Here is a 20329-nt window from a genome sequence, read left to right as displayed (position 1 = left end):
TTTCATAAAGACAAATACTACTGTATTTTGTGCTGTGAATTAAAGTAGTTCAAAGTAAAGGAAATGTATTAAATACATCAACAGAGAGAAGCAGAACTTTCAACCAGATCTACAGGCAGAAGTATGGAGAAAGGCCATAATCTTAGTCACTCTAGGAAAGTGATCTTTCTTTTTGGAGATGAATTATCAAGATTATCCCTAGAAGATATCTCCTTAGCTCTTTGATCTAGGAGAAGGATTCCAATCCCTTCCCAGCAGGAGGAAGAAGATGCCTTGTAGAAGTTTTTTAAGTTTATTCAATCCAGTTAAGTGAGCTGATGGACAAATATTCTTGTCCTGTTACCCTCTAGGTCACAGGTTAGATACAAAACCCAGCTCAAGTACTGTGGATTACTTGTGTTTTCATTTATGGAGATAGCATACAAACAGAAAATTCATAGAAAAAAAAATGTATAGCTTGAAGATGAAGTATATGGTAATGCAATTGAACCAAGGTTCTATCTTGTCCATAAGTCAGATGGAAAGTTATATAGAGATAATCAATATTAGATAAATGTATCTACATTCAGAAAGGAAAAGTAGTCATAAGGGTCACATCTAGTATTCTGACAGGTAAACAAAGCCTATAAGGACTGCAATTGGAGTTACAGAGACACAATCCTCAAGATGTACCTCCATGTAAAGATGTAGGATCACAAGAACTGTCCTAAAATGGAAGAATAGATCTGCAGAGGGACTAAGCCTATCGAATATTCTAGTTGAAGCACCATTCAAGAAAATAAACAGGCATATTGAGTTTTCAAGAGACAATCATGATTACAAGGATTGAAAAGTTGCATTTATTAAAAAGTCTTTTCAATGTATACAAAAAGTGCAATTTGAAGTGAAAGGTCTATGATATGTCTAATTTGACATGCTGGATGGTGCAGTGGTGTAGTGATTTGCATTGCCATCTCAAAGCAAGAAGCACTCTGGTTCACTTCTTGGCTGGGGTGCCTTCTTTGTGGAGTCTGCATGTCCTCCCTGCATTCGTGTGGGTTTTCTCTGGGTGCTCCGGTTTCTTTCCACATTACAAAGATGTGCATCTGGAGCATTTCTCCCTGGGTCTCCACTGAAAATTGACTTGTTCCAAGTTGGACTGTCCCAGTAAACAAATGTTAAATAAATAATTTAAGCTAAGGTTGATTTTAAAATAAACAGTGTAACATAATACTGGCTACCTCAGTGATCTATAAAATGTACATGCATTTTATAACTTATAGGTGAATGCAATACTACCTGTAGTATGAAACTTTAAACATTAATAATCACATGCAGGAAGCTATATGTTATGTGATACACTTTCTAAAGGGTTCTTTCATGAGGTTAGAAGCTCTTCTACAACATTTGCATTGTTTACGCCCTATAGTGATAAACATCTATGTGTTACAGCCTCTCAGTACTTATTTGTTTTTGTTTTTAAATCTCTAAGCAAACCTAATATCTTGTCATCATTACAATCAGCTCAGGATGCAGATTGTTTCAGACAATTAAAAATGAAGATGTCACCAACATTATTAGCAGCAGCAACTATAACGTAACATAGATGTCCCAAGTAGGTTGGACCCCTAGACTGAGCTGTTCAAGATACAAACTGCAGGCAGTGTACTGTATTACTCCTATATGCATGTCAATCATTATTACTATTATTTTTTTCTGGGGATTTGCTTCCTATTACCCTGTTATTTCTTACAATTGTCACAAGGATCAGCATTACTCAAAGCAAAAGCAAGTACTTGACTCGAGGGCAGAAATCACATATTTATTTCTCCTTTCTTTCAAAACATTCGTAGAGTAGTATTACTTTTGAAATGCAGTGATTAAATTTTATTGGCTGTAAGAACTGACATTTCACACAAGAAGTGTAGAACTAAAATTCTTTTGTTTTGTGGAGGATATGCTTTATAAAATAAATGTTCTTTACTCATATCAGAATAATTTTAAACCAGAGTCAGAATCATTTATATCATGCTTTGTCCCTTCCGGAAAGAGATGATTAGACACAGACAACAATTCATATGGATATGTTTTCAAGTTAAGGCATAGGCAATTCCCATAAAGTTTCAATATTTCTTTGGTATCATTAACATTTGCTGCAGCTAGGCTTCTGTGATTTTTTTTTCCTCCTTCATTCCCAAGATATAAACAGTTAAAACCTGTAGATGAATAACAGCACTTGTGCATGAAACATTGGAATGCTTTGGCTGTTGATGTTATCTGGAGTACCTAGTAACAAGGGATAACTAAATATTAAAGTTGTGCTCTGGAACGAAGGCCCACTTTCTCCTAAATGTAATACAGAAGAAGTTTCCTACAGTTCACAATAAAACATTAAATATGACCAGACTATCTGAAAATATATGCTTTCCAGCATTAGTACTGACACTTTTTTTCATTGCAGTTGATATATCTGATGTTATGAGCTTTGAAACTAAAGTTTGCAATATACTCAGATGCAATGTTGTTATTTCTATATCTGCCCAAATTGGACTTGAAAAAGCCAAATAAATCGCAAGCTACTGTTAAGAAAAATTTATTGAAAATGTCACTATGCTAACATTATGCTGCCTATCGAAATCAAATTTTTAAATTCAAACTAAAATATTTATTTAAACTTTCCTATGGCTCAAGGAGTTCATAGCATTATCATTATAGCAAATGGCATGCAGAGGGAAGACAGTTCTTGAATAAGCCTGAGGGAAGGAAATGCTTACAATGAAGTAACTATGGAGGAAAGTAATATAAGTGTAACGCATGGATAAACAATATGATTTCTACTCTATCACAGCTGTTTATTCCCTCACTCCCCGGGAAACTAATCTAAGTAAAGCAAAATATGTGGTTATCTGCAAAATATTACCCAGAGACAAAAACAGTGGGGCACCAAATAGATTTTTGTCTCCTTTAGAAATATAGTGAGTTCATAAATACCAATCACAGCTTTGCTATACTTATGAAGTTGAACACAGACTGAGCACTGACCTTAAAATATATCAAACCGCAGCTAAGATTTTCATGTTCATGCTTTGCTCTGCAGCTGATAAACTTTTACACATTTGTTTATAATCAGTGCTTACAAATTTATTTCTGTCACAATGGGTTTTTACCATTTAAACCCCCTACAACCATATAAAACATGAGAAATAGCCTTCCTTCAAATATATTCAGTACAGGTACATGTTTATAGTAATATTAATTGTACAGTAGAATAAACTGGAACTAATATATAAATGGATTCATTTTATAGCAGTTCTTTAGCTGCCTCATCAAAATATTTTTTCATTAGCAATCTGATTTTGATTAATCTAAAAGTGCACTAAAATATATAGAGATGATACATAATGTTAGGGTATCACGCACAATATTTCATAGCCAACAGCTACTTTTTGTATACACTGTTTATGGCATGTTGGGATAACTTCCCCTGCCCTGAGGACCTTGGAGATCTATTTGTCTTCACAACAACCTACTATGAATCTTTATATTAGCTATGTACAATTAATTATATTTTTATCTTTGTTTCATTAGTGACTCTAAATTACCTGGTTGTTTCAATAGAGCAGACTTTGCTGGCACAGTGCATCAGAATGCCTGCTATGTTTATCCTCATCTGCAACATGTTGTAATGGTCTTCGCCATGCAGTGGTGGTGATATGATAGGCAATACTAGAATCAGCAGGCTGGTCAGTACTTTGGGGTTATTTAAAGATGATTATCTCATGTAGGACTTGAAAAAAGTTGCACAGCAATGGAAATTGAGTATAAGACTGTGAGCATTCAAGGGAACTATAAGATGAGTTACTATATCACAAGAATGGACAAAACTTTAGTAACTGCAGGTTATTGAAAAAGCATGTAAGGTAATGCAATTCCAGGTGATGCAGTGAGTGGTATTGTCACCTCATAGCTAAGAAGTCGCCAGTTCACTTATTGTCTGGGGATGTCTTTTGTGTAGAGTCTGGATGTCCTTTCTCTGTTCATGTAGATTTCCTTTGGAAACTCTGGTTTCTTTCTACCTCATAAACACATGCAGTGTGTTAAGTGGTGAATGTATAATCCCCTAGATGATACAGAAGAATGGACTTGTAGTATATGTCCATTCCATGCATGCCTATTAAACCTTGTGGATGGTGGCAGCTGTTCATGGGATCCCTATATGAGTCAGATGTGAGTCATAATCATTGATGCATGATGGAATGAATTTGTATGCAGAACCAAGGAATATCCACTGATAAGGAGAGAGGATATGTACATCTGTTAATTATAATAGAAGAAAAACATTAGGAAATCTAAAACAGTGACTGATAATACTTCTACTCAGATAACAAAGATGGCAGTGTTTGGCTATAATATGGGATTTCCTTAACATGCAAAGAGGCAATCTTTGCTTGTACAGGGCAGTTTTTGGACAGGTCTGGACTTCTGTGTTGAACTGTAGAGACCACTCCAGAAACAAAAGGTAGTAGATTGTCAAACTGAGAAGGAACAGCAAAGACTGACAAAAGGATCAGAGAATATATAGTGATTATCTCAAAAATCACTAAGACGTTCAAATATTTATTTCCTGGAGATGAGACCAGAGAAGTGATTGATAGAGAGAAACATTTATGAACTTGAAAGGAGTATGCAGCATTCCAACAGAAAGTTTAATTTTGTTATAAAAATGTTGATGAATAAGAATATACTCCCTTAGTATGACACAGACTTGTGAAAGAAGTAAAGAACTTAGCTTCATACGAGTCGCATTCCTGTACAGATCTCTATACCAACTATAAGACAGAGGAACATTTCATGAAAGAAATGCATGGAGAACAGACAAAGGTTATTCTAAACCCATTCCCTGGGCAGTCGAGCACTGTCATCGCCCACAAAACTCAATGTCTAATGACAAGAAACACCAGGGTATGAAACCTTGATACCATGCCAAATGATATGACAACCTGCTTATAACGAGGATCACTACTACATGCATCCTTTGCCTCCTACTCAGCAATTCATTAAATGATAACCATGCAATAAAATAAATTGAGATAAAATTTACAACCTGATCAACAAAGGAGCTTATTCCATATTTCACTGACCGGTTAAGTGATGAGTAAAATGACTTAATATATAGAGAACATTGGCTATTGTAGGTAATTATGTCATCTTAGTGATGTTTCAGGTGCAGTCTCTAAACTCATAAAAATTGAATCTACAATGAGCGGATGATTGTCAGCTACACATAGCTATAACATCAGCTTTGTGCAGCCAAATGACCATCACCCTATAATGCTAAATGATCACTACCTTACTATGCCAAATGATCACTGCCCTACTATACTAAATGACTGCTGCCTTACTATGCCAAATGACCATTGCTTTGCTATCACAAATGTCCATTGTATGCTAAATGTTGACTATCAATTGTGCTTACATTAACTCTCCTACTGCTAATGGTGCAGCTGAATCTAAACTGTCCATCAGGCACCAAGTAAATGAGACATCCTATTGACAGACTTGCAATTAAACAGAAATGTAGCCAGGTTGCTCAGCTAATAATATATTGTGTTATAACTGGATCTGTGTATTCCTCTCCTAGACAAAGAATTTTTGTAAATTATTTAGTACCTTAATGTTCAAGCAGTATGTAGTGAAGACATTACAGTAAATAATTTCTGCCAGTAATGTAATTATGATGTAATACATAAGCAAAAAGACCGCTCCAATGCAAAACAATTCTAGCTCCTTTCTTTCACAACTTTGTGCATTAATATAGAGGACATCTTCTACGGATGGGTTAATTGCTGTGGATATGCTGTCATTCATAGGACTTGCCATTTTACAGCAGATTAAATTACTTGTAATAGTCAGTTGATTCAATTTTAATCTGATCACAGCCAGAAAAAAGAGTTAACAGAACCCATCACAATTCAGCGGATCAAAAACAAACTGTGTTATCCTTGCATAAATAAAACATTTAAATCCCCACAAACAGCTAATAAAATGTTTCATACACTGGGAAGAATCAACCACTGCAGTGGGCAGTATTAGGAACTTTTTGTTCATCCTTCTCAGCAAAAAGTAATTATTAATTCACATACAGAAACAACATTAAAGGGAATTTTTTACCAATCACCTTGAAGAATTTCAACCAGCTTGTGGGTCAGATCGGTTGTCCTGACATAGTCAGTTTTTAGCACCTATCAGAAGCTGAATGTGCTGTTTCAACAACTTCCTCAGAGACTCAGCACTTTTTTCCCCTTTTTTATGGCTCAAACAGTCTACATTCTGTTAATTCTGTTAGTACACAATAAACTAAAGCATTCACTCAAATAAAACAATAGATATTCCCATGTGGACAAAGACTATATTGTTCAAACTGTAAGGGGTCCTTTCACCCATGCAATTCTTACAATAAAAATGTGAATGAATTAAATGCAGTTCGGCTGTTAATTAGCACTTATCAGAGAACTTGGCAAAACTCAAGCTCTGCAAACAAGTTCAAAGTATTTAAATTTGATACTAATGTGCCAGAATTTAATTCTGGGGACTGCTCATAGTGCTAGTTTATTAATGAAGGTCATAGAATTTATTTAACATTTTTGATACATCCATTATTGTTGCCAAACATTATGACTTAATAGTACATATGTGGTATTCATTGCAACATACTCAGTGTGTGATTATTTTTATGTTGACAAAAAGCTATAGCAAATAATCTTTGAGCTTTTATATGCCATCAGAACTAAAGACACAAATTGTGCCTTGTACATACATACAGACATACTGCACATTGGGGTGGAGAATTGAAATCCATGATGGAGTTTAAATAGCTGAGATGGAAATTAAAGGTGAAAAATAATCATCCTGGGTTAAATGAAAGCATTAGGGTCATAGGTTCATAGGTTCATAGGTATGTACTAGGCTAATGGTCCTGGAGCATTTACAAGCCTAGCCCATAGGATTACCCTGGCATTGTGCCATCCGACCTTAGTTCCCAGTGCCTCTGTTGAGTAGAGCCACTGGAGTGATCCCCGGGGTGAATTTTCTGTTTCCCATCCACTCAATAAGATTTCTCTTGAAGAGGGCCAGTGAGGTGCTCTGTTTGACATGTATGGGAAGTCTATTCCATAGCATGGGCAGTATCTGTGTTATGAACCTGTCCCTCCAGCATGTTCTGTTGATTGTGGTAATGAGACTGAGGTCTCTGGAGCATGTAGTGTGGAGGGATTGGGATTTCTTTAGATGTAGCATTTCTAACAGAGCTGAGTTAGACATGGCTTTGTAAGTCAAGTAGAGATCGCCTCTAAGTAGGCGATATGAGACCGAGAATAGTTGGAGTTTTTTGAGTATGTCCATATAGGACAAGTGTTTAAGGCCTAAGATCCTCTTTGTGAGGTACATTTGTGGCCTCTCCAGTTGTTGCAGGTGTTTAGTGAGGTACATGCCAAATGGGGCACTGTACTCGATGATTGGCCTAATGAGGGAAGACTAGAGGGAGACAATGATCTCTTTCTTCCTGGATGCAAAACCCTTAGTAATGAGATGTGCCACATAGAAGGACTCTCTGACCACAGTGGCAATGTGGTGGTCAAAAGAGTGGTTGCTGTCAACCTGTGTTCCCAGATCTCTTATAATGCTTTCTGTGTTCAATGGACTACCATCGATGTGGTAATTCATGGGAACTGTTTTTTTCCCAAAGGGGATGATGACACATTTTTTGGCATTGAGCTTAAGGCCATGGTTCTGACACCAGTCGTTGGTCTCAGTGAGGCTTTTCTGTACAATGTCAACATCACTTGGGGAGTTAATAATGTCTCTCAACTTGCAATCATCTGCGAACTTTGTCAGCCAGAGTCCCTTTGTGTTGGCTTGGACTTCTGAGAAGTAGATAACAAACAGGAGAGGACCCAGGACCGATCCCCGAGGTCTCCACTTGTGACTGGTCAGCAGTCTGACTTGGAGTCAGCTACTGTCACACTGTGAGTTCTATCTGTGAGCCAGTTTGCAACCCACCTAGTGATATAGGAGTTGATGCCTAGCTTAGTGAGTTTTTCTATGATTCCTGAGTGGGGAATGTTATCAAAGGCCTTGGCCAGATCAAGGTAGGCTGTATGAACCACCTTGCCTTCATCCACAGCTCTGGTGACTGACTCAAGGAAGTCGGCCAAGTTGAGCAGGCATGATCTATCCTTCACAAAACCAAACTGTGTGGGATCCAGAGTTTGGAGATTTCCTATATCCTTGTGTATTACGTCCAATGCCATGATGATGTGTTCAATAGCTTTGCATATCAGACTTGTCAGGCTAACGGGGCGATAGTTCCCAGAGTATGTAGTCGCTCCTCCTTTGTGGAGAGGGATGACTATAGCAGTGTGCCATTTGGTAGGGACAAATCCTGAGGTGAGGCTGTGACTGAACAGGGCACACAGGTGAGGGGCCAGTTCACTCCGTACTTCATGTAGAACACAGCTAGGGATATTGCCAAGTCCCACAGAAGCTGTATTCTTGGCCTTGGACAGCGCTGTTTTAACCTGTGCAGCAGTAATACTGGGTGCTTGGCAATCTACTGGTATTGTGAATGGTTCTTTGAGGGGAAGAGGGGTAAAGATGGCACTGAATCTGTCAGCCATTATATTGGCAATATCTGTTGGCTCGGTATAGGAGGAGTCATTGTCCAGTAGCTCAGAGCAAATCTGGGTATTGCCGTGGAGATTCTTTACATAACTATAGAAGGCCTTGTGGTTGTCTTTACTATCTGCTGCAATTCTGTTTTCATAGCTAGCTTTAGAGGATGTAATGAGGGATCTCAACTTTTTGTTGAGGCTGATAAGGGAGTTTTTCCAGTCAAGGGAATTCACCTCTGTTGTAGAGTTTGTTTATGGCAGGGGACCACCATATTGGCTTCCTTTTTTTGGAGGAGAGGATCTTAGTTCTATTGGGTATGGCGAGATCCATGCATTTGTGTATGTGTTTGTACAGTGCATTAGTGTACTATTCGGCGGTCATGCAACTATCCTCTATTTGCATGGGTGCCGTGAAGTTAGCCACCTCTGTTTTTAGGAGCCCAAAGTTAGCTTTGGAGAAGTTTTTCATGGTGGTTACTTCTGTGGGGGGGTGGGGGTGGGATGGATGTGGATTTCCAAGGTGATTAGTTTGTAGTCAGATCTAACCAGGGAGGAGATGACTATTGGTGCAAAGCAATGGTTGCCCATGTTAATAATGACCATGTCAAGGATATTGCTACCTCTAGTGGGGGTAAGAACGAGCTGGTCCAGGGCACTGGAATTAATGAATTTCAGGAAACTTTGGGCAAGTGTATTGGTACATGAGTAGTTTTCCCAGTTAATGGAGGGGTAGTTGAAGTTGCCCAGTATGAGAGTGTTGGACTGGACCCTAATATTCTCTAGGGTGCTTAGGAACATGGAGTGTGAGTCTTGAGACATGGTTGGGGACCTATAACAAGCTATGACCTGAATCGCTGTCTTACCCAATGTTAGCTGCAGCTGAAGTATCTCTGATGCATTATGTTGGGCTACCAGTCTGGAGGTGTGCGCATCATTTATGAATATGGAAACACCACCACCTTTGGAGCTTCAGTCCAAGTTCTGGGGCCAAAAAATGTGGAATGAGTTATAGCCTGGTAGTGCAGGGGTGCTTTCTGCTGTCTTGAACCAGGTCTCTGTTACAGCACAAATGTCGATGTCCTCCATTTTAAGGAGTTCTTTGAGAAAGTGCATTTTGAGAATTAGACTTCTAGCATTGAGCAGCATGACCCACAGATTGCATTTGTTTGTAGCTGTTATGGTGGTAATTTTGTATTTGGAACACCACCTAAAAAAGGCACTATAGGGGTGGCAAGAGCCTTGGCCAATATCCAGAATCCCAGGAGTGACAGATGCAGGCCATCTCTGGCAAAGTATTGAGGTCTGTCACTCATGTCATCCCAGGCAGACAGATACTGGATCCCCTTAGAATGACACCAGAAACTTGGCAATTGTTGAAATCAATCATTTTCTGCTTGTATTGTGGTATCATTCTGGGTGATATTAGGATGCTGCTCAGCACTAGGTTCATACATGCCTGGGCTATATAATCCGAGAGCTCCTCCATGTCTCTTTTCATGTAGTCCAGGGAGGTATGTCTCAGGTCATTCACACCCACATGTACAATGACAGAGTCATATTTGTACCTGTTGTTGAGGGACCTGAGTGTGTGTGTTATGTGGTGGATCCTGGCACCTGACAGGCAGCTGACTGTTACTTTCTCCTTATTCAACTCAGTAAGTGGCACATCAGTGTTCCTTACTATCAAGTCACTTATGACTTGTATGCTGAGCATGCTGTTTTCCTTAGGGGCTTTGGCTGAGAGGCACGCTGTTTTGGAGAGTTATGTGTCTCATGATTAGTGTTGTGTTGTGGTGGTTGAGTACATTTCTGCCTTGGAGGTCTCTGCTGTTTGGGTAGATTTTTATTGGGGGCATCCATGAAGGTGGGTGTGTGGTTTGTGTTTTTATGTGAAGGCAGTGCTGGTGTGTGTTCTGGAGGGCTATGTGTTCCATGTGGTGTGGTGCAAGTGTTGAACTTCTCTTAACCAGCTATTCCAGTCTTGGCTGAAGAGTGCGTGGCTTCAATTTTGGATATATAAGTGCATCTCTCGCAAGTCTGAGTGTTGGGAGGTAAGAGGAGAGGGTTGTCAGTGTACATAAGGCAGTTGCTACATTGCTTCAGGATGCCCAAGTTTACCAGGTTAATAGGAGAAAGCACATGGAACTGACCTTTAAACATGCCTGGAGGGGTGGGCATTAAGAATAAGTACAGTAGCTGTTTCCTTGTAGAATATTTAGTGCTGGTAGCACTTTTGTGTGCTACAATAATTGATACAAGAAGTCTGGTATGGTAAAGTGCTAGACTAATAAGCTAATAAAAGTGCAGGAGAGGAGAGAACTTGCAGATCTAAGGGAAAAATTGAAGAGCAGACTTTGGCACCTCTCAGAAGCTTACTAACAGTTGTGGATACAGCAAACCTGTATCTGACTTAGACTAGTTACAGGAAAAGACATAGGCTTTTAAACCAGAAAGTTGAAAGAGAGGTAAAAACTGCCCAAATGGCCAATAGACTACAAATTCTGGGCCAAAAACCACTCATCTTGTGGTAGATAGGCTACCTAAGTGCTTATCACTCCCACTGATAAGCTAGAAGGCTTCCCTCCAACACAGAAAGGCTTGGGGGGCTCAGAAGCATACAAACAGCCTTGGATATAGCAAAACTGTATTTGGACTAGACTAGCTACAGGAAAGGCAGGACACAAGTGCAAACACAGTCTTTTAGACCAGAAAGTTGAAAGAGATGGAGAAACTGCCCAAACGGCCAATAAACTACAATTTCTGGGCCAGAAACCACTCCTGTGGTAAATAGGCTACCTAGTGCTTACCACTCCCACTGATAAACTAGAAGGCTTCCTCCCAACACAGAAAGGCGTGGTGAGCTCAGAAGCTTATAAACAGTCCTGGATACAGAAAATATGTATCTGGACTAGACTAGTTACAGGAAAGGCAGAAAACAAGCTTAGATTTTTTTGTTACAAAAAAGCAGCTAAAACAGTACTAAATACAATTCAAGTGCAGTGCAAGCTAGCACACTTGAGTGTGTAGCAATATTAAAGCAAATACAGTGTAAATAAATGCAATTTATTCAAACTGTATTCTGAAATGAATTCAATTATTATTTTATTCAACTCTAAACAGTTAAAAAGTGTCAAAAAATATATCAGCTGAGAAGCACACTCAGTCAGAACACAAGGAGATTCTAGCAAAGTTTTTTTTTTTTTTAGTAAAGTGGAAAGGGAGAAAGGAGAAACAGAAGATAATTCAAGGTTAAGGATCTAAGTGGGTTGGCCTTCTCAAATGTTCTCTCTGTATTAGGTAGAATGAGCTAATGACACTAGACTGGGATAGAGCTGAACAGATAGAACTGGTAGGAGTGTCTAAGATCAAAATAGGATCTCACTATACTCGGTTGAGTGAGCAAAGGAAATGGACCCAGGAGGGGTGATCAAACACAAATTTACAGGAAGAGCGGGCAATTTGAAAGCCACCAAGATTAATACCACAATACGAACAGGGAGAAACAGTGGGAAACTAACTGCACAGAGACAGGGAGACCACAATATTCAGTGAAACAAATAAATAAACATAAAAGTAAAATGCAGTACTATCTTTAACACAACATTCAATGAAACAAATAAACAGAAAAATAAAATTCAGTTCTATCTTTAACACTGCACATTTGTACTTATCTCAGCTTGTAATACAGTTGATGTAGGTATATAGCAGTCAGCAAAACATCTCAGATATTCAGCAGAAATAAATTCACAGATAAGTGACTAACACTTATAAGCACAGAGAAACCCTCTAGGCTAAGAGTTCAACACCAAATATCAAGGAAGTGAAACAATAACCCCCACTTACTGCAGAGAGACAAAGAGACCAAAATATTCAGTGAAACAAATAAATAAATAGAAAAATAAAATTCAGTACAACACTGCAAGTTTGTACTTATCTCAGCTTGTAATACACTTGATGTAGGTATAAAGCAGCCAGCAAAGCAGCTCAACTATTCAGCAGAAATTAGTTTGAAACTACATCCTCTTAGGTAAAGGTCCAGATTTCACTGGATGGTGGTTGCTAATTTCATTTTCTTTGACATGTATATATATATATATATATATATATATATATATATATATTGTTTGTTTGTTGCATACAGTATGGACTTCCTCATGCATGGTTAATTTAGTGTTAGCATTTCTGATTTCATACTATTGCGGTCTACTTTCTTGCTGTTGACATTGTGGTGCATCAGCCTAGTGAGTAAATCCATATAGGAACAAGAAAAATGCAGCTCAAAGTCACCATGGAGATACATGCTTTTAAAAAGTTTAATAAAGATCAAATCCAAGCTGCTGCAAGTTTTCACCAAATAACTTCATCAGGTATGCACCATTTTAAAACACAGTCATGATTAAATAGGTAGATCCATATAAATATATATATATATATATATATATATATATATATATATATATATATATATTGCGCGTGTCTTTACTTTTTTTGTTTAATGTCCTGAGAAGTCATTTTTGAAGTATGAGATAAAAATATGAATTTCCTGATTTAAGATACACTAAATAAATTGTGAATAAATGTCCATTAAATGGTTCCTTTTTAAATGTGTGTTTTCCTTTTTAATTGACAGATTTCAGCTTTGAATGCCCATTAATTAGATCATGCCTAAAAAGGACACAAGAGAAAGAAAAGTGTATATTTTGGTTACTTAATTCTTTCTGAAGAGAGATATAGGCCATCATTTGCTACACATATGCTACACTTGATCTTAGAGAAAAGTTCAAGAAGCAACTATGGGCCCCCACACATTTCTTATGAAGCTATGAATATCCTTGGATAATGCCATGATCTAAGACATGCTCTTTTTCTTCACATTTAAATGCCATCCTTGCAGAAGAAAATATTTGATGAGCTGAAAAGGATTTACCAGCCTGGCTAAGGGCATCCATAAGATCACCCCTATCCCTCTGCATCACAGGAAGACAGCAGCCTCCAGTATCACCAGTTCCAACAATCACAACCAACTACAAGTCAAAATTATTATGAAAACCCTACATATGCTTGACGGCCTTAGAGACGTCCTAAATCTTAGCTCCAAAGAGCTGGGGCACTGTGACTCTTTCCTTATTCACTTTTGTGAACATAGAGTCAGTGCAGCTAATCTAAGATCATTTCCGAGGTATTTTCCAATATGTCCTTTTCAGGCTATAAAGATGGATTTCTCAGTTAATAACTTGTTTCCTTTTGACTTGTGGCAGTGCTGTTGTGTGTATGGCATGGTATTATCAGGCACATGTGCAATAATGGTGAAGAGGCAAATACTTTGGCATAATTTCTGTTAGTGGGAGAATATGAATATGAGTGCTAAAATGTTTTGAAATAAAACACAAGCATAGAGACACAAAGATTGAGAACTGAGGAAAATCAAAGAATTGCACATTATACAATGTGCCTTTCTCTGGTTGTCAGTTCAGAACTTTGCATCAGATATTTCACAGATATTGTAAAATTACTTGTTAATGCTGAATACCAGTGTAGGGTGTATAAATTATTATATGTCCAAAACCTTTTGTGAGGTCTTCCCTTCCATTTTGCTCTTCACACCAGATTTTCTAGCTTATGCATCTAGCAGATGGTGTGCCTTTCCACAAACTACAACGTTGACGTGTAATGCAAAACATTCAGTTTGGGTAAATATATATTTATATAAATAGGTAAACAAACATAGACACATGTAGCTCCCACTGTATTTCATTTTAGAAGTAATAGACTGCAGTTTTCCATTATACCACAAAGTGGAGCTCCTTTTCAGGAATATAAAAGACAATTTTGAAAGTAAAAGAGAGGAGACTGGAACACTAGTTGCGGGAGGGAAGACTGAAATATTAGCTGAAGGGAAAAGGGCCTTGCAGCATGACTGGATTTTTTTTCTTCTAGTGTTTTAGGACAGAGAAGTGAGGTAGCAATTTGTGTCTGTCTCTTGCTGAAATCCTGGATGATGGTATTTTGTGGATTCAGGAGAGAAGTTCTAAAACCAGTAGTTCCATGCCTGCATATGATTCAGCAAGAAAATGAGTTCCCTTGGGCCTAGTGCAGAGATACCATAGATGACTACCAGAGTTCTGGCAGGTGATTTTCCATTTTTCTCATCGGAGGAACTGTGTTGCCTGGTCACTGGGATATTCTCAATGGAGTGGTGAGCCGTCATTTTTTTATACTTTTAAAAAATTGTGGATTCCCCCCTAAATGCTTTCTGCATTACAAATAGCTGGGATTCATATGAGCTCCAACATTGGGCCCCATCATGCTGGCAGTAGGAATGTAAGTAGTCACTGGCCAGTAAACAGGGAACAATAGAGTGTCTCATAGTTGGTCTGTTTAGATTGATCTAGGGGACAGAGGGTGTTAGTACTGTTGCCTTAAAGTGACTTTATTGCTAAATGACATTCCATTTTCTCATATTTGTATTGTTGCATTATAAATCTTTATTGTTCAGTGACATTGCATTTTACTAGTACTGTTGCCTTAAAGACTCTTTATTGCTAAATAACATTGCATTTTCTCATATTTGTATTGTTGCATTATAAATCTTTATTGTTCAGTGACATTGCATTTTGCTTGTGTTAGTACTGCTGCCTTCAAGAATCTTTACTGCTCAATGACATTGCATCTTTTACATATCGGTACTGCTGTATTATAACTCTTTTTTTCCCTCAATGACATTGCATTTTTCCTGTGTTGGTATTGCTGCATTATTAAAGCTTTACTGCTCATTGATATTGCCTTTGTGTGCATGTTTGAATGTCAAGAACTTTTCTGTTGAGTTCTGGGGAAGGGGGTAAAAGTATGGTTTTATTACATGCATATCTCACTCTGCCTTACTGCTAACTGTTGCACTTTTGAAATACTTTGTTTGTTGTTGTGCTATTGTCCTTTAAAACTAAAGTGTCACCTAGAATAAAATCTGTTATCACTTGCCACCTTGGGGTGTTGGGCCTAAAGAAGGGGTGTCACCAGAGTCAGGTAGGAAGGAACCCATATCTACTTCAGCTACACCTGCGGGTGCGCTACACATATCACTCTCATTATCCACAATCTAGGTTGGAGAGTGTGTGGAACCAAAGCTTATTATGATACTCACAGGCCACAGTGCACAGGACGTAATGCTAAATAGGTTTTAATGTAATGGGGCATGATCAGTTATGAAAATCAAGCACACATCTGAAAAATGGTACCTCGTGGAACAGAAGACCCACTTTATAGCTGGATGCTGTCTTTCTGTTGTGGAATATCTCCTTTCTGCCTGGGTTAACTTTCTGCTGATATAGCACACAGTGTGTGCATCACCTTGAAGGTTGTGTAATAGCACTGCCCTCCAAACCTACCCCTGATGCATTGGTGTGTAGAGTAAATTAATTATTAAAATCAGCATTCACTAATACAAGCTTAGAGCATGGGATCTTTTTTAGTTCATTAAATATTCAGCTGCTTTAAAATAGCATTCAACATTGACAGGAGCTTTCTCTCTTATGAGAGCAGTCAAATGGTGGCAGGTTATAGTCACAGAATTAAATACAAGCTTTCTGTACTACTGAACTAGTCCAAGAAAAGACTTCACTGGCAGCCTTCACCTGTCTTTTAGTGGAGAAAGCAAAACAGTCTTTTACAGTGTCTATTTTTTTCTAGTTCATAGCTTACCAGTGCTGTTCCTATATGGTATCCTTAGTACTTGTCTTCTACTGTGCCCAGCTTACTTTTAATAGTATTTAAAATCAAGCCTGTCTACTAGTGTTTTATCAAAAATCTGTATTACTACATCACTGTCTGTAGATGAAGGGCAGATGTCTGCAGCTGTTTCACATTAATACACTAACTGATGCAATATATTTAACATAAGGGGAGTGCCTTGATCATTAATTATCACTTTAGGGATACCTATACAAAAGAATAAGCAATACCAGCACTGGGGCAATAGCATTAGCTGGAAATTCTGTAGCTTAGTCTATTATTACTTCTAAGTATTGGTAACCAATGTTAGCCTTTACTAGTGCCCCACAATGTCCACAGAAATACATTCAGATAGTACCTGTATAACAGGAACTGAGTTCAAGAGACTCATATCTACAATAAGGAGTAGTTTTCTGACATTCTGCTCAAAAGGTATAGAAGTTCTCTATCTCTGTTATCATTACTGACTTGTGAAATCCAGCTAAAGTTTTCACTGTATAATACCTTAAATCTACTGTACTGGAGGTCCATGGGATATATGCTAATGACCACTAAAGAACATACTAGTGTTTCAGCCACATGGCTTTTGAATGCCCATTTACCTCCGTACCATCATGCACCCACTTCAAAACTTTACTAAAAGCGCAACTAAAAAAATGTTGGCTATGCCCTTGCAACTCCCATTCTAATATCACCCACCCCATCCAACTACCTTTCTTTCCACTCCACTAACTACCTTGATTATAGCAAGCTCAGATGCTCATAAGCCAGTACTTATTATACAGCACAAACTACTTCTTCTTGTAACATTTGTTAATGTCTGGTATGCACTTCACAGATAAAGATTCTAGTTGTCTACTGATGTACTATGTTCTTCATCTGTAAATATGTTGTAAGTAATTGCTATGTAAATTGTTATTCACTATGTAATCCAATGTATATACTGTCTGTTTATTTTAACTGTGGAGCTTTTCTCCCCGGGCCTCCGCTGAAAATGGACCTACGTCCAGTCGGACACTCCCGGTCAACAAATTTAAATAAATAAATAATAAATAAATAAATTTTGCTTTTTTTACTTTTGAAGTCTTCATGGGTGCATTCAGGCCAATAAAGCCAGACCTCACTAGTTGTATACTTTTTACATTGTTATGGATACAATCAGGAGGTTGATTTTATTGCTACCTCTGTTGTTTTATTATACTTTTAAAATATGTTCCAGTTTTGCATCTGCGCTATTATCAGTTTGTCATCATTAAAAGTCCTGTTATACAAGCCCTAGTCAGAAATTTATTTTTATGCTTGCTTTAGTCCATGTAATCAACTGCCTCCATATACATTTTCAGTGACTCTCCTGTCAGTGGGGATGACATGATTTCTACCCAGTTTGTTTCATCCCAGTTATGTGTGGTTAGTATTTCTCATAGTAGGAGTATTATTGCTATTAGCAGATATATAAGCCAGCACAATCAAATGATGCTGCAGATGTAACTTTTGACTCATCTGAGCATTTTCAATACACCTTCAATGACTAGGTTACCAGTAAAAAAAATCCAGCCTCAGAAATGCTTCAGGGAAGCAATAGCAATAGCAATTCCTAAGGGATTGGTAGCCCAAAATATACTGCACTTAGCCACAGTGCATTGGTATTGCAAGGAATGATATATGGTGGATCCTTGGTAAATGGCCCATATTCTCCACCAGGGTAACCCCAATGAATCACTGGAGACGAGTTTCCATAAAACATGGGTTTATGTAATTATCTATAGAATAAATCAAAATAATAGCTTACTTGGTTTGCACTTTCAATTGAAAATAAAGCAATACATTTGTTTATTTCCACAAACTGCTTACTGCCCTACATCACTCCCCCAGAAAATGGGCTGTTTCTGTAGAAACCACATCTGTATTCTTCTGTTTATTTCCATAAAGTATTTACTGACTTCTGCAACTCCCAAAAGAAATAGCCTGTTTTTTTAAAGCCACATCTCTAGGCCTCTACCAGGCCTCAGATTCCAGCTCTGTAGTCCAGGTGATTCCTTCAGGCATACTTCACAAGTCAGGCCTGGTTGGATGGTCAAGCTCCACACCTTCAAGGTACCTTAGGTAAGCACCTGCTCACCTTATCAAACTTCCACATGAGGAGCAAGCATTCCATCATGCTGTAAGCGATCACCCATGTTTGTACAGAATTAATTAACAACCATTGCTTGTTAACAGGGAAACAAATAATTCTCTGACTAACACGGTGAAATTCCCATTCCCAATGCTCATTTAAAGGCACACATATTTTTTCAAACTTAACATGTCACAATGTACACACACACTAACATGCTTAAATAAAAACAGACACACACACACACACACACACACACACACACACACACACACACACACGCACTCATACATATAAAAGAATATTAATCATTACAATTAAATCATATTAATACATACAGCACCCATTTGCACTTCATTGTAACATTACATGCTGATGTATTTTTCACACTCCTGAATGTTAGTTATGAGCTTCCTTCTGGATGCATCATTTGAGAGATGATTTGAGAGTAGATAAAGAATTATTCATGTAAATAAGAACAGGGAGATAATTTCAAGCAAGGAGAATGACATTTTCTTAAACAATTCAACCACCACACGTACTGAGCATATATGGGATTTCCAGGAAGTAGCTTATCTAGATCATATATTCTTAACTAGAGTGTTTCATTCAACTAAGATGCCAGGACGCATGCTGGTACTTCCTTTTGGAAAACAGTAGTCTTGTTAGGTACAGTTGTGGGCATATTACAAACAATGGTGCTTCCGGCCATTTGTAGAGCCTTGATGCTGATATGTCTACTTTTTTTAAAATGACCATCAATTTGTGAGATTGATTACAGAGAAAGATAGGAATGATTAGTCTTCTAGAAAGGAGCATTAGAACAGTTGTGAGTCTCAAAAGCAGAATTCTGGTGTTGCTCATGAAGGGGTTAGTAGTTTCTACTTAGATATAGTTTTACTAAGTCATACCTTGGTGTACAGGAAAGAACAGGAGCCTTATTATTGTGAACATGCCAGTACACTTCATATAACCATTCAATGCTTTCTCTAGTCAGAAGAATCATTTTATCTGAGTAAAATAAGTTTATTCTTATTGCTTATGAAGGTAAGTTCACTTCCTGTATCTAGCACTCAATTTCTTGGATATTTGTCTGTAGGTAGAGACTGAATTCTATGAGTCACTGAAGTAAGAACCTTAATTTGGCAGCAGTGGCAGCATATTGGCTAAGTTTCACTTTTTCACAGCATTTCCCCATTCTGTCATTGAAGAAAATTCCTAGAAAGGAGCCAAGCGCTGATCCACCAGAGCCAACCCTCAGAGGACGCCAACAATATAACTCCATTTGTGAGCTTTGAAAGCATTCCAAACTTCTATTCAAAACAATCATCATTTCAGTATGTAAAATTCACCACAATAAAATAAAGTCTTACAAGTAACTGGCTATCTGCAGAGTACTTCAGTTCCCTTAACCTCCTAGTCATATTATTATTATTATTATTATTATTATTATTATTATTATTATTATTATTATTATTATTACTATTATTATTATGCATGATTTTACACAGGAATAGTTGTACTAGGCTGCATTTTAAATGGTCTGATAGTCTTGTATGATAAATGTGTTATACTAGATAAATATGGCCATGCCGCAAATGCTACTCTATGGAACTGAATCATTTCCATAACATATAATTTATTTCCAAGGTATGCAGATGCTTTCAACGCTTTTTGAAATAAAATATGGTTCAAAAATGTATGCCATGTAATTTCATGTGTCATCTCTGCTCTAGAAATGCATTGGCCAACCAGCTAATTTATGGCACAAATGTTATAATATGGGATGACATCCTCCAAATGGTCTCTAGTCTGAATCAACTGACAGGTTTTACTGCTA

The sequence above is a fragment of the Protopterus annectens genome, chromosome 1.part2, assembly GCF_019279795.1.
Source record: "Protopterus annectens isolate FY-2018-M chromosome 1.part2, PAN1.0, whole genome shotgun sequence".
Classification (NCBI taxonomy): Eukaryota; Metazoa; Chordata; order Ceratodontiformes; family Protopteridae; genus Protopterus; species Protopterus annectens.
Note: the sequence above shows the minus strand (reverse complement) of the source record.